Source organism: Danio aesculapii, chromosome 6 (genome assembly GCF_903798145.1).
Source record: "Danio aesculapii chromosome 6, fDanAes4.1, whole genome shotgun sequence".
Lineage (NCBI taxonomy): Eukaryota > Metazoa > Chordata > Actinopteri > Cypriniformes > Danionidae > Danio > Danio aesculapii.
In genome coordinates this window covers 3260171-3275860 of record NC_079440.1, presented here as the reverse complement: position 1 = coordinate 3275860, position 15690 = coordinate 3260171, and the positions used below count along the sequence as shown (strand labels likewise).

General features: G+C 37.8%; 1 protein-coding gene across 2 annotated transcripts in view; it reads left to right on the top strand.

The window, feature by feature from the left end:
* dlgap4b (discs, large (Drosophila) homolog-associated protein 4b) overlaps positions 1-15690 on the top strand; it is a 192551-nt gene that overhangs the window by 148684 nt on the left and 28177 nt on the right. Inside the window, exon 1 of one of the 2 annotated variants that reach the window (XM_056459338.1) lies at positions 196-292. The exons of the other annotated variant lie outside the window; for it this stretch is intronic. The gene's annotated coding sequence lies outside the window, so the exon portion shown is untranslated. Of the gene's footprint in view, positions 1-195; positions 293-15690 lie in introns of those variants that run through there. 2 annotated transcript variants of the gene reach the window in all.

The window sequence follows — 15690 nt, the reverse complement described above, 5'->3', positions numbered from 1 at the left end:
GGCGGGTCCTAGTACTTGCGTCACGCATTTAAACAGGCGGGTCTATCGCTCTGTCATCCAATCGCTTTCACGCAAAACAATGACTGACAGCTCATGTGTCAAATTGTGTATTCCGACGCGTTGTTTCCTTCAACAATACTCCGCTGCATGTCACGAAGGCGTTTCCACACGGTTCCTTTCTTTCCGCGACGTGGACTCTCTTATGATGATGGTGATGAAACTGCGATAATTTAAAGCTCTCTGAATGAAAAAAGCCGCGACGAGTTGAGGATCATTTCCACCGCGAAAGCAGGTAAAGAACACACTTCAGTCCATGTGATGAGGACCAACAATAATAATGCGCGTTAATCATAAATACACTTGCATTCGCTTTAGATATTTAGAGTTATTCTGTAAGAATTCAACTTTTTGTACATCCTTTTAAAATATGTACAATGGCCAGCCTTTTTATCGGTGGTTAAGATGCTAATAAATTGTTATTATTAGCCGAATAACGCGTAATTATACTTTCTAATGGTTTATAACGTTACATGTTTATTTCTGTGCAGTTATACAGACTGATAATTGTTTTATGTACATTGTTAAAAGTTCTCTTTGTTATTGACACACATTTATACACATATTATTGAGATTAATAGGGCTTAATATTGCTTTCTGATGGTTTATGACGTTACTTATTTATTTCTGTGTTGTTATGCAGGTTATATATATTTATATATATATATATATATATATATATATATATATATATATATATATATATATATATATATATATATATATATATATATATATATTATGTACATAGTTGGAGGTGCTCTTTGTTATTGACACACTTTTAAACATATAATTGAGATGAATAACAAGTAATATTACTTTCAACTGGTATATGACGTTACTTATTTATTTCTGTGTTGTTATACAGACTGATAATTGTTTTATGTACATTATTAAAAGTGTTGTTGACGCACTTTTAAACATATAATTGAGATGAATAACAAGTAATATTACTTTCTAATGATATATGACGTTACTTATTTATTTCTGCCTTGTTATACAGACTAATTATTTTTTATGTACATAGTTGGAGGTGCTCTTTGTTATTGACACACTTTTAAACATATAATTGAGATGAATAACAAGTAATATTACTTTCTAATGATATATGACGTTACTTATTTATTTCTGTGTTGTTATACAGACTGAGATTGTTTTACGTACATTGTTAAAAGTGCTCTTAGTTATTAACTCTCATTTATACACATATTATTGAGATAAATAACGCATAAATTAATTTTCTAATGGTTTATGACATTGCTTATTTATTTCTGCCTTGTTATACAGACTGATTATTTTTTATGTACGTTGTTAAAAGTACTCTTAGTTATTAACACACATTTATAGATATTATTGAGCTGAATAATGTGTAATATTACTTTGTAATGGTCTATGACGTTACTTATTTATTTCTGTGTTGTTATACAGACTGAGATTGTTTTACGTACATTGTTAAAAGTGCTCTTAGTTATTGACACACATTTATACACATATTATTGAGATAAATAACGCATAATATTACTTTCTAATGGTTTATGACTTTACTTATTTATTTCTGCGTTGTTATACAGGCTAATATATTTCATGTACATTGTTGGAAGTGCTCTTTGTTATTGACACACATTTATACACGTATTTTTGCCTTACACACACACCCAACACATGCATGTTTTCCCATAACAGTTGTCATGAGTTTCCAATGGGAATTAGAGAGTAATGTGAATTAGAGCGCTGATGACTTGTGTGGAGCAGTTAAACTTGTCAGACAGGAGCATTCACTGTTCATCATTACACTAAAGGTTTTGCATTACACACGTGGCTCTGGTTAAAGGTGTCTCTTTGCATTTAATTGCCGTGCATCGCTCTGAAATTCATCTAAGGGGCAAGTAAGCTTTAATAACAGGCTTTGGTGGAAGTTGCAACTTTTGTATTGTAGATACAATATGATAGATTCATACACTCAAAAAATATATATATTTTTGTTGCTACTTGTTCAAACTACTTATTTAGAATGAGCTGAAACAACTCAATTCTTGAATATTTTTGGGAGACAACTAAATTGTTTTATGTTTAATCCACTTAAATTTGTCAATACCAGTTAACTTGACTTAATTGATTTGTGTTGGGACAACATGAATGAATTGTGTGGAACCCTGCATTTTTTACAGTTCATGCAATTTTCCTTTTTATTTAGTTTTTTCATAACAAGTAATCTGAATTTAAACATAAATCTTTAAACAAAATAATTATTGTTTAATTAACACTTCTCACTATTAACTTGTGGCTTATTACCTGCCTATTATTAAAATATGGCTGTTTATTAGTATTTATAAAGTACATATTCTGCTTGATCTTAATCTGCATTTCTAATCTAATACCTAAAAATAACTACTAACATAATAACTAACATAAATATTAATGAGCATCATGTTATGCATTTGTTGGGGCAAAAATCATAGTTTATGGTTTATTAATAGCAAAATATTCTTTAAAATAAAGTGTGACCTTTTTTGTCGTTAAACAAGAGCCCTGTTTATGCTGTCTCTTGATGTCTGGCCATTGTATAATGTTTTATATTCCGCTTCCGCAAATGCTGTGTTAAGCCACAGAAGACATTCAGAGTGAGTTTTGTCAGTGCATTGGGTTGGATAAATAATCGGCCAACTCCCAGGATGTTTGTGCGGAAACAATGAAACAATGCAAGTGGCTTTTCCACACTACATAGAGAATCATTCACCTGCATATATCATAGAGACATCCAAGTTTATTCTTTAGTAGATCATCAAACAGCATTTTTAGCTGAAACTGTGGTCATTGGTGATTCATAAAATGCAAGACAATGGCTACCTGCATTTTGAGTTTCCAAAACAACCAAAACAAAATGAAATGTTAGTACTAGCGACGCATGAAACTCTTTATTTACAACAGTATTACTAGGGCTGAACATCAATATCACAATAGACACATCACAGGATTTGATTATTTATTAAATATTAAAAGATAGAGATATTATTATTTTAAAATTAAACAATGATGGCCATGTTAATTTACAGTTGATTGTTCAATTTCTGCTCTCGAATGTTGTTAGACTCCCCAGCAAACCACAAAGCACTGTCGTTTTGCTCTGTCGTGTTTATAAATGCTTGTAATTTATTATATTTTATGCACAGAATAAGACTTCATCTTCCCAGTTAATCTAAATAAATGAAATCTTTAAATAAAACTATTCAAATTGCCTGGTTAAATTATATTCAAAATATCGCAATATGTATCCCAGCAAAACAAAATATTGCAATATTCGATTTTCCAATGTCGTGCAGCCCTAATTAATACATTTAATCAATAATAAATTGGTCCTAAACATCTGAAGCTTTTCAGTCTCTCAAATAACCACGAGTGCAATTTAAAATTCATGTTTTTTATTCATTCATTCAGTTTCCTTTGACATAGTCTCTGATTTATCAGAGGTCGCCACAGCGGAATGAACCGCCAACTATTCCGGCACGCAGTGGATGCCCTTCCAGCCACAACCCAGTACTGGGAAACACCAATACACACTCATTCACACACACACTCATACACTACGGCCAATTTAGTTTATTCAATTCACCTATGGCCAGTGGTGGAGAGTACTGAAAAATTATACTCAAGTAAACGTACCATTGCTTGCCTAAGAATGTAGTGCAAGTAGAGTAAAAGTATTTGCTGTAAATATTACTCAAAGTGTGAGTAAAAAGTAACCCTTTTAAAAGTTTTTAAGAGTAGTGAATAGTGAGTATTACGCTGTAAAAAGCTGATGCATTTACGTATAATTTGTGGATGTGTGTAAACGTAACATTCTGTAGTGCATTTAGTTATTGCCCAGCAGGCACACAACATCACAAGACGTTAATATTAGGTTAGATTTAGGTTGTGATGTCAGGTGACCAAAATTCAATGTCTAGCCAGCGTCTAAGGACAACGTTACTTTGATGCCCAATAATGACATCAAATGACGTTGATATTAGGTTGATTTTAGGTTGTGTTAGAAAGTGGCCAAAATCCAACGTCAAGCAGACATCTTAAACCAACGTCATATTGACGACAAATACTGATATTTATTCATCAGGTATGGCAACCGAAATCCAACGTCTGATAGACATCATAGTGGTAACGTCCACACAACGTCAAGCTGTAACATCATTAGACGTTGATATTTGGTTGGTTTTAGGTTGGACATTGACGTCAGCCTGACGTTGGGTTCTGACGTCAACCTGATTTTCATTTCCAAACAAAATGCAACGTCCCCTTGACATTTGGGTACAAAGTCAATCTGACGTCATGTTGAGGTCTTGTGCCTGCTGGGTGTTTAAGGCCATTTGGGTCATCATACAGTAAACATCCGTCATCTTGTCATCAGTGACATGCATTAAACAGTCTCTGGGTCAATGTGTGTAAAGATTTTGTGCATCTTCTTGGACACTTTTAATACTTTCAAACAGTTTGCTGCAATTATAAATCGCCATGTCTTGAGGAAGTTCATTACGAGGTGATTTACCTTCTGTGTGCGATTTAATTGGAGAAGAATCACAGGACTTATTTGTCTAATCCCCATAGACAAGAAGAAATAAAGTAGTGACTGCAGGTTAAAGGAAAGTAGTGGAGTAAAAGTACCGATACAGCACTGAAATGTACTCAATGTGTACTTTTACTTTCCCTTTTTAAAACTGCTTAGTAAATTACAATTCCTAAGAAAAACTACTTAATTACAGTAGTTTGAGTATTTGTAATTTGTTACTTTACACCACTGGCTATGGTGCATGTGTTTAGGCTGTGGGGGAAACCGGAGCACCCGGAGGAAACCCACGCCAACACTGGGAGCACATGCAAACTTTACACAGAAATGCCAATTGGCTCAGCCAGGACTCGAACCAGCAACTTTCTTGCTGTGAGGCCACAGTGCTAACCACTGAGCCACCGTGCCACCCTATATTTTTTAGTTTAACTGTTCTATTTTGGCATTAATGTTCAACAGAAAATCGATAGAAAAAGATGTGATTCCCATGAGGCTTCCTTCATTCAACTTCCAATGCTTTTATGGATGGCTTTTTTACGGATCTGCTCAATTATTGAACAGATTCTCCATCTCGGCTCAAAGTTCTTGTGCTGGAGAGCCTTATGCAGCATTAATGTCGTATGTGCTTTATGGTTTCTGTAGATATGATGAATGTAGATGCATTTTTAGCGGCCGTCTTTTAGTCCACATTGACCTCACCGTTGAGTTGAAGCACACAAAAGCACATTCTCTGATTGTTTACACATTCTGAACTGTGGATAGTACACGATGTAAAGCACACAGATTGGGATTGCTCCTTTCATGGCTTTGTTTGCATGACCGCTGTTGCTATAGTTTGTCTCTTTGGGGTTTTACAGCGTTTAAGACATCAACAGCGTGAGAGGGAGCTGATGCAGCAGCCTGATGCTGATTTCTTGGAAAGTGTCTTAAGAAACACTGGAAGGAAAATCTTCTCATTTGAAGGAGTTGCACAGCAGTCACCACAAAATTACAGTTCTGTCATTTTCTAAGCTTTTTCCAATGCAATGACTGTCAAGCTCCAAAAGCACACCTTTTTTTTTAAAGGTGACCTATTATGCAAGATTTTTATAAGGGTTGTTGGGTGATGGTGTGTGAATATAGCCAGCCTCTAATGGTAAACATTAATTAATTCGTTAACACTTTACAATAAGGTTCATTAGTTTACTAACATGAGCTAATCATAAACAACACTTGGACAGCATTTATTAATCATAATTGAACATTTACTAATGCATTATTAACATCCAAGTCCATGCTTGCTAACATTAGTTAATGCACCGTGAGTTAACATGAGCTAACAATGAACAACTGTATTTTCATTAACTAAACTGAACAAATACTGTAGTAAATGTATTGTTCATTGTTTGTTCATGTTAGTAAATGCATTAATTAGCATTAACGAATGAACCTTATTGTAAAGTGTGACCGTTAATTGTAGTTTTTTTTATCACACTTGATATAAACAGTCTGCAGAAACACTTCGATTGACATTCTCCCTTTGTACATGTCATCAGAGAAAGAAAGCCCCGCCCACTAGTGACCATCTATCCCTCATTAGCATAAACAGCCCTGAGTGAGAAGCAGCCGTCTGCCATTAGATTTTTGAGCTGCTGATGTCAATCAAATAATGTCAGCGATTAAGAGGATTATAAATGTGGAGTTTTAGAAGTTTTGAATCTGCTGCTATGCTAATGAAACCACCCAGGCTCATTCTGAGAACGTAGTCCCGTGGACGTTTCTGGGGACCGTGAAATACGTAGCCGGGGGTACGTACGGCTGCATTTCATTTTTTTAAGCGAACGCTGCGGGGCGGTGTGACGCCGTTCCCTTCGGCGCTTGCCGGCCGGCCGCTCGCCTCCGTGTGGAGGGCTTTCCTGCTGCAACCAGTTTGTCCGGTTAGCTCTTCGTGTACTCTGGCGGACTCAAGGCGCAGAGAGGGGCTGACCACGACGACGACGACCGGGTTCGAGTCCGGGGAAGAGCGGTTCCAGAAATCAGGTAAGAAAACAAAAACAAAATCCAAAAAATGAAGCGAACAAGTTCATCACAGGGTGAGAATGTGGTCAAAATCCGAAAACGTGGTAAAAATCAGACGAGGGCTTTTCTTTTTCTGGACGGCTTTTGTGAATCGTCGTTGGTTGGGTTTAGGGACGGAGGAGGGTGGGTCAGCCGATTGGCCGATCCAGGCAGACAGGTGGAAGGTCGTTCCACAGTGGCCTCCAGCGGGTTTACGCGAGAATGGCGCGGGAAAAAGCGCGCACAGCGGCCTCTCGCGGACTCGCGAAAACAAAAACTGCAAAAATACGTACCTCCCGGGACGTATTTCACGGTCTCAAGAAACGTCCCCGGGACTACGTTCTCAGAATGAGCCTGGGTTGTAATGAAAGGCGTTTGTAGGGCTCCACCCTCTTTTGAGCACAATCTCATTTGAATTTAAAGCGGCAGTCACCAAAGTGCCACAAAGCCCATAAGGGTTCGTTTCAAAGAGTTCTAAAACATTATTTGTGTAGTATTTTAAGCTGAAATCAGAGACTTATTTTACATCTTGTAAAACAAGGCATGATATGTCACCTTTAAAGACATTTTTGAGTGTACCAGTCTTGCGATCTGTGTTTTATAGGCTTTCGTAGCTGCTTCTGAGCTGAGGAACACACACGTAGATGGACTGTCAGCATCATAAAATAGGCGTCAGCAAAGCAAAAAGCCTGTAATTGGGACTTTTATTACTTGTACATCCTCCAGAATTACTAAATTAGCTAACACACCCATGTCCTAAAATAAAAAAACTGAAAAATACATGAGGGTTTTCTCTAGTCAGAATTTTGAGATCTCCTCAACCTGGTTTTTCTTGTCATATTCACAAGCATTTTGTCAAAATAGCTTCAGTCTAAACCACATACCTTACAGGAGATTTTGGTTTGTCTGTGTGTTGGTGGGATTCCTGATACTGTAATGATTTCTTTACACATTTATGTTATTTTGCATGTTTGTGGGAAAGTTTATATTGGCACAGCTTTGTTTAGTCATGAGGCGCTAAACGCTCGCGATAAGTATGAGTGAAAATCATCTTAGTGTGCACTTTACTGACAAAATGTGCCTGAAAATAGGGCTGCACGATATTCATTCGTTCATTTTTCTTTGGTTTTGTCCGTTTATTAATCAGGGGTCGCCAACTTATCCAGCATGTATTTTACACAGCGAATGCTCTTCCAGCTGCAACCCAGTGCTGGGAAACACCCATACACTCTCACGTGCACACTCATACACTACAGCCAAATTAGTTCATCAATTCACCTATAGCGCATGTGTTTGGATTGTGAGGGAAACCAGAGCACCTGGAGAAAACCCACGCCTTCACGGGGAGAACATGCAAACTCCACACAGAAATGACAACTGATACCGTAGGCACGCAAACCAGCGACCTTCTTGCTGTGAGGCCTCAGCTAGCCACTCAGCCACCATGTCACCTGTCTGCACAATATGTATGTAGAAAAATTACTGGTATTGCAATAATAGTATATGCAATATTCATAAGTGCAATAAATTAAATGTATGTGCAAGTATTTGTTTGCTACACGCATAGGTTGTTTATCTAAATCTGACCAATCAGATGGAGCATTTACTAGTAGGTATCCAGTAGGTGCTGTTAGGGGAACCTATAGCTTAAAATAAATGCTAATACTTGAAGATAAGAAAGGAAAATGACTACAGCCAATGAAAATCTGATTTTCCACCAAGTTTTTCAGTCATTCGTGATGTTTTAAAGTCTAAATATTTGGCTCAGGAAAATATCTATTACCTGTTTATTTTAATTTCTGATAAAATAGCGTTTATAAAGTTAGTTATATCATAAGAAATATCTTTATCGCAACGCTCAGCAACAATATTGCATATTTTTCCAGTGTTGTGCAGCTCTACCTGAAAATGTTGAGTTGAGTTTACTTTAATTTCCAGACTGTGGGAAATTGTCTCTTTCGCCCAGCACTCATCTGTGAAGACTTATCTCATTCATTCATTCATTTTCCTTCAGCTTAGTCCCTTTATTAATCAGGGGTCACCACAACAGAATGAACCACCAACTTATCCACCAACTTATGTTTTACACAAAGGATGCCCTTCCAGCCGCAACCCAGCTCTGGGAAACACCCATACACACTCACATTCACCCACACACTCATATACTACAGCCAATTTAGCTTATTCAATCCACCTATATTGCGTGTGTTTGGACTGTTGGGGAAACCAGAGCACCCGGAGGAATCCCATGCCAAAATGGGGAGACCATGCAAACTCCACACAGAAATGACAACAGCCGGGACTCAAACCAGCAATCTTCTTGCTGTGAGGTGACAGTGCTAACCACTGAGTCACCGTGCCACCCAATAAGTTACATAAATAACTTAAATATAACTAAATCTATAATTCTTTGGTCTGGACCAAACATGCTAAGACAACCAAACTACATGTGTGAACAAATCTCAGAAGGACCACAGAAAGCTGGACTAGAGGTTGCTCATGTTATTCATTTGGCTAATTCAGTACACATTCCAAAGCCTGGATTATGAGAATAATTCTAGTGGTTCATTTTGAGTAATTCTAATGACCCAAAAACTTCCAAATCTTCATTCATCCTCATCAGAAAGTTTGCCCGTTTCAGATATGGACTTGGGAAGTGTTTCTTTCTGAGACTTGAAGACCAAAATCAGATGTTTGTATCATGTTACATTGTTTGCTGAAGGAGATTTTGGACGTGTTGACAAGATTTGTGCTATATATCTTTCAATAGCCTGTCATTTGTTTCCTCATGTTATCAGATTGATGTCTGTGTTCGTTTCTCTTGTTTCCGCCTGAGGCTCATTGTATATATGATCATACTTGAGGTGTGTATGACCGTCACTGTTCTTCATTTCTACACTGTAAAAAATCTGTTAAAGATACGGCAGCAACATTTGTACATTAACAGTAGACTACCATATTTCATTGATCTATGTGATGTTTTATAAACAAATTTGGGGAGGAGCACCCGCAGAAGTTTCAGTATCAAATACGTCATTTACAATTATTCTATTATCCAATCAGTTCTTGACCAAACCCCTATATATACCAAAGCTGTCTTACCTGCAGCAACTTACGACTTTAGCATCCCTCCACCACCCTGTCACCTCACCTCTTAAGCATTACAATCCCGGAGGGAGCGTTCTGGGGCCGGGCTAGATACTTCGCTCGAATCCCTATTCCTCTCTGTTTCCTGATAAGAGGAATAACTCGAGTTTGGGTGTCTTCCCTCAGAGCGCTCTCCCCGGACAGCACGCCAAATACACTTTATTCTGAAACTATTGCAAGTGTGAACTCATGAAACAGTATTAATCACCATCCTATTGAAGTATTATTATCTGCTGCATTGTATCTTTTATATAATATAACCAAAAGCCATAAAAAAAATCATATGATGATCCAAAGTTCATCACAAATAGTTTGAAAACTCACTTTTAAGTTGGTGTCATTAGCATAAGAAATAAACAACATCATGGTAACATAAATATCTAATGTACTGAAGAGAGAAACCTAAAAGAAATATTGTAATGTCAACCAAAACAAACCTGTCACGCGAGGAATGTTGAAAATGACAGATATAAATTCGCAGTATATAGCCATATATAGCTAAAAGATAGTTACTGTAGTGTTTTTCATGTTAAATGCAGTGTATTTTAGCACATCAGTGTGTTTTTTGTGCTGAACAGATGTTAGATGTGCCACTCGCTTTCCAACACCTTCATCTGTGTGATCTTTACACACAATTTTATCACCAACTCACTTTAGGTGTGTGTAGTAGATCCAAAAAAAGAAACATCGCAAGGAAAAATGTTGTAGATGATTTCACATTTAGTCTGTTGTCATTGTATCACAATGTTTAGCTTGCAATGCATTTACATTAAATTAGCATTTACATTATGTTAGCTCATGAACTGCATTGCAAAGAAATGTTTATTCAAACTGCATTGGCCCAAATTCCACATTGTGTCACTGTCACGCAGCATTTCTACATTTATTGTGCTCCGATAAAGTCGATTTTCATGGGTATTTGTCATGTCACATCTGGTTTATCATGCACTACGCCTAGTAATGAATCTAAATGTTATTCTGGGTTAGCAGCCACATATTACTGAGTTGTGTCCGTCATGGGAAAGTTTATATTTTGCTGATTTCCCACACTAAAGTCCAAATCCACATAATGAGCCAATCCGTACAGTGTTGGTCACAGCATTTCTCCGGCTCATATTCCACTGAAAGTTCATTCCACATGAGTAAGCAACTACAACAATGACTGTTTGTCATGTCTGCATTTTCTTCTACTGTTGATCTTTTTCTAGGTAAAGCTTCTTATTACCTTCCTAATGGGTTTGTGTTTTTGTTTGTCGTATTATTATTATTATTCAGAATGTTCTGGATGATTTCCAACGAAAAACAAAAGCTTATTTTCTGGAGCAGATGTCATTATGCATTATAGATGACGATGTTTTTTCCCGCTCATTTTGTGTTTAAAAGGAAATAATTGACAGGAATGAAAACGCATGCTGACATTAACAATGTTTAAGGTCTCCCTGATTTAAACAGGAATTGAATGTTTAGTCATATTTACAAAATATCTCGTTTATATTGCAAATTTTAAGCAGCTTTCTGTTAGTCAAAGCACCACTACGTTGAACATCTGTGTAGGAGACTTATATAATAATTGGCTGTTGCCCATTAAATTTAGCCCGTTATGTATTTCTCCTTAAAGAAGCCGTTCACAGAGGAAGATATTTGAAAGAAGGTTAATAACCTAACTAGGGAACCAAACATTTGGCAGAAAATGAGATGACCTAAAATATGAGCCGATAAAAGGTTATTCTTTCACACCGGACACAGAAAGCGCTGTGCTATGAAACCCATTCATTTCATTGCACCATTGCAAAGGCCGGTTTGTTCCTTTGTCAACCAAAGTGCAAATGTGCACCATGGTCAAATTTCAAAATGGCTCAGTATTCCTGCATTTTCCGTTCATGAACCCATACTTATCAATGCTTGCACCGCACATGCTCAGATAATGCACTGACGAGACATTTCTATGTAGAAATTATTCCTACTGCTTGCAATAACGCTACAACGCTGTCATGGTAATGCTGAAAAAATGACTTTCACTCATTCGTAACTTGTTCACTGTCAAGAAAATGTTATTGGCTTTTGTTTCTTGAAGACAGTATGAGCAAAGTTATTAAGTTACATTTCAAAAGTCTTACAAAATTATGTTATAAATCAGTGTTTTTCAACCTTTTTTGAGCCAGGGCACGTTTTTTTACATTGGAAAAATTTTGCGGCACACCACTAACCAAAAATGTTATAAAATGACACTCTGAACAGTATATTTAAGTACAATATAATTTCTCAATTTATTTATACTTAGTCAGTGTGAACCTGAAATCTTTCATACAAAAGAAAGCTTTCACTATATTGCCTTGAGCTCACCGAATCTTGTACAGAGCCCAATTCAGAGTTTGCAGTTGTCCTTTTTAAAAACTTCTCCATGACTGTCACCACGACCTCTCACGTGCATCATTAAGTCTCTCGGAGGAACGAGGCAATTGCTAGGTGTTGCCACACGGACGAATATTAAATTACCCTCCCAGTCTTTACCGCACGGACACCGGTCAATGACATAATATTTGCAGAAAATGATTAATAAATGTTTTATAAAATTTTACATTTTCAAAAAGTGACATTGGATAATTTCTCACGGCACACCTGACGATCTCTCACGGCACACTAGTTAAAAATCACTGTTATGAATAATAAATAATTGTTACAAAGTATTTTTGGGGTTTTTTTTCGGCCGATTCATCAAATAATTTTCGATTTCGGCCCAGAATATTAATTTCGTTACATTCCTAAACCAAACAGATCTCACCACCTATTTTACTGTCAACTTAAGGGTGAGTAAACGATGACAGAATTAAAATTTTGAGGTGAACTATCCCTTTAAACCAGCAGAGCTAATGACACAAGTGCATTTATAGACATTACAGGGACAGTTCGCCCAAAAATGAGCGTTCCATCATCATTTACTCATTCTCTACTTGTTCCAAACCTTGTTATTTGTCATCTGTTGAACACCAAACGAGATACTCTGAAGAATGTTGGAAAAAACAACCACTCACTTACATTACTATTAATCCCAGTAGCTGTTACTTTTCAACATTCTTCAAAATATCTCATTTTATGTTTAACGGAAGAAATCAAAAAAATCATAACCGTTTAGAACCACTTAGGTGTGAGTAAATGGTGTGAAAATGTTCATTTGGGGGGGGGGGGGGGGGGGGGTGAACTATCCCTTTAATGCCTAGATTCTGCATTATCTGCTGTTTACTCCATTTCCACAGTGTTTGCATGTCAGCCATACTGAAAAAGATGTTTTTAAGGAGAGCAGTGAGGGTGGCTCAGTGGTCGCCTCACAGCAGGAAGATCACTGGTTCAAGTCCCTACTGGGTCAGTTGGCGCTTCTGTGTGGAGTTTGAATGTTCTCCCGTGTTGTCGTTGGTTTCCGCCGGGTGCTCCGGTGTCCCGCACAAAGACATGTGGTCAGTTGAATAAACTAAAATGGCCGTAGTGTATGAGTGTATGTGTGAATGTGAGTGTGTAAAAGTGTTTCCCAGTACTGGGTCGTGACTGGAAGTGCATCCATTAGGTAAAACTTATGCTGGAATAGTTGGTGGTTCATTCTGCTGTGGCGACTTCTGAAATAGAGACTAAATAGATACTCTTAAATGAATGAATGAGAGCAGTCAGGCTTGTGATCATAAACATGATGGCTGAGATTGCGAAATGAGGTCACATGACTGTCCTTCTCCAACAATAGGCTCAGTCTAGACATCTGACTGAGAGGAATTCTCTACATGTGTGTCACAGACATGACAAGAATGCATGTGTGTGTGTGTTAGTTTGAGTGATGATGTCACAGTAGTGTTTTGTCTTCTGCTGCTATGCAAAATTAAGCAGCAGCTCTGAATCACACACCGGTGCTGACGTTATCACGTTCCTACTGCGCTCGCATTGCTTCAGAATTGACGCAGTTACAAGATGACTAATGTAAGCTTTTCGCAAGACCATCTTCATAATGCTAACATGAGTCATGTGTGGATGACAGCAGCACACTTAATCACTCTATTAATACGCCTCTGCATGCTCATGCCAAATATTAAAGATTTGCATAATTGGCTGTGATCAAATGGCGTTTAAACTGAAGTATTCACAGGGGTTGCTGTTGTTCAGAGTGTTATGTTGAGAACATTATTGTTAAGAAATTTAAGCACGTCCCTCAATTTCTCATTCATTTACCATCTTTGCTTCAGAATGTCAGTTCAGAATGATCTAATAAAATAAAATGGATGAATTCTATACTGAAGATGTGCACAATTGGCTAGTATTAAATGCCGTTTCTAATTGAAGTGTTGGGTGACGCGGTGGCGCAGTGGGTAGTGCTGTCGCCTCACAGCAAGAAGGTCGCTAGTTTGAGCCTCGGCTGGGTCAGTTGGCATTTCTGTGTGGAGTTTGCAAGTTCTCCCTGTGTTGGCGTGGGTTTCCTCCTGGTGCTCCGGTTTCCCCCACAGTCTAAAGATATGCGCTAGAGGGGAATTGGGTAAGCTAAATTGTCTGTAGTGTATGTGTGTGAATGGGTGTGTATGGATGTTTCTCAGTGATGGGTTGCAGCTGGAAGGGCATCCGCTGCGTAAAACATATGCTGGATAAGTTGGTGGTTCATTCCGCTGTGGCGACTCTTGATTAATGAAGGGACTAAGCTGAAAAGAAAAATGAATGAATGAATTATGAAGTGTTTGTAGAGCCGCTATTTATTTGCAATGTTGTGTTGAAAACCCACAAAAACAATGTCCTGTTTTACAATAGGTCAGTATGAAATATGATTTAATTTGATTATAACACCTGCTCAAATATTCTGAATAAAAACATTTCAGGCATTTTAAATAAATATTAATGCAGTAAGAAAATACTATACACCTTGGCCACTTTATTGGGTACACTGTACTAGTAACGGGTTGGACCCCTTTTGCCTTCAGAACTGCCTTAATCCTTCATGGCAGAGATTCAACAAGGTACTGGAAATATTCCTCAGAGATTTTGCTCCATATTGACATGATAGCATCACACAGTCGCTGCAGATTTATCGGCTGCACATCCATGATGCCAATCTCCCATTCCACCACATCCCAAAGGTGCTCTATTGGATTGAGCTCTGGTGACTGTGGAGGCCATTTGAATACGGTGAACTCATTGTCATGTTCAAGAAACCAGTCTGAGATGATTCACGCTTTATGACATGGTGCGTTATCCTGACCCTACCATCCGAACGTTTCTCCAATCTTCTATTGTCCAGTTTTGGTGAGCCTGTGTGAATTGTAGCCTCAGTTTCCTGTTCTTAGCTGACAGGAGTGGCACCCGGTGTGGTCTTCTGCTGCTGTAGCCCATCCGCCTCAAGGTTGGACGTGTTGTGTGTTCAGAGATGCTCTTCTGCAGACGTCTTTTGTAAAGAGTGCTTATTTGAGTTACTGTTGCCTTTCTATCAGCTGGAACCAATCTAGCCATTCTCCTCTGGTCTCTGGCATCAACAAGGCATTTGCGCCTACAGAACTGCCGCTCACTGGATATTTCCTCTTTTTCAGACCATTCTCTGTAAACCCTAGAGATGGTTGTGTGTGAAAATCCCAGTAGATCAGCAGTTTCTGAAATACTCAGACCAGCCCTTCTGGCACCAACAACCATGCCACATTCAAAGTCACTTAAATCGTCAAAATAAGTCTGAACTGCAGCAGATCGTCTTGACCATGTCTACATGCCTAAAGGCATTGAGTTGCTGCCATGTGATTGGCTGATTACTAATTTGCATTGACGAGCAGTTGGACAGCTGTACCTAATAAAGTGGCCGGTGAATGTATTTGTCTATTAACTTTTCAAAATTTCACTTACATTTCAATGTTTTTTTAATATATATATATATATATATATAT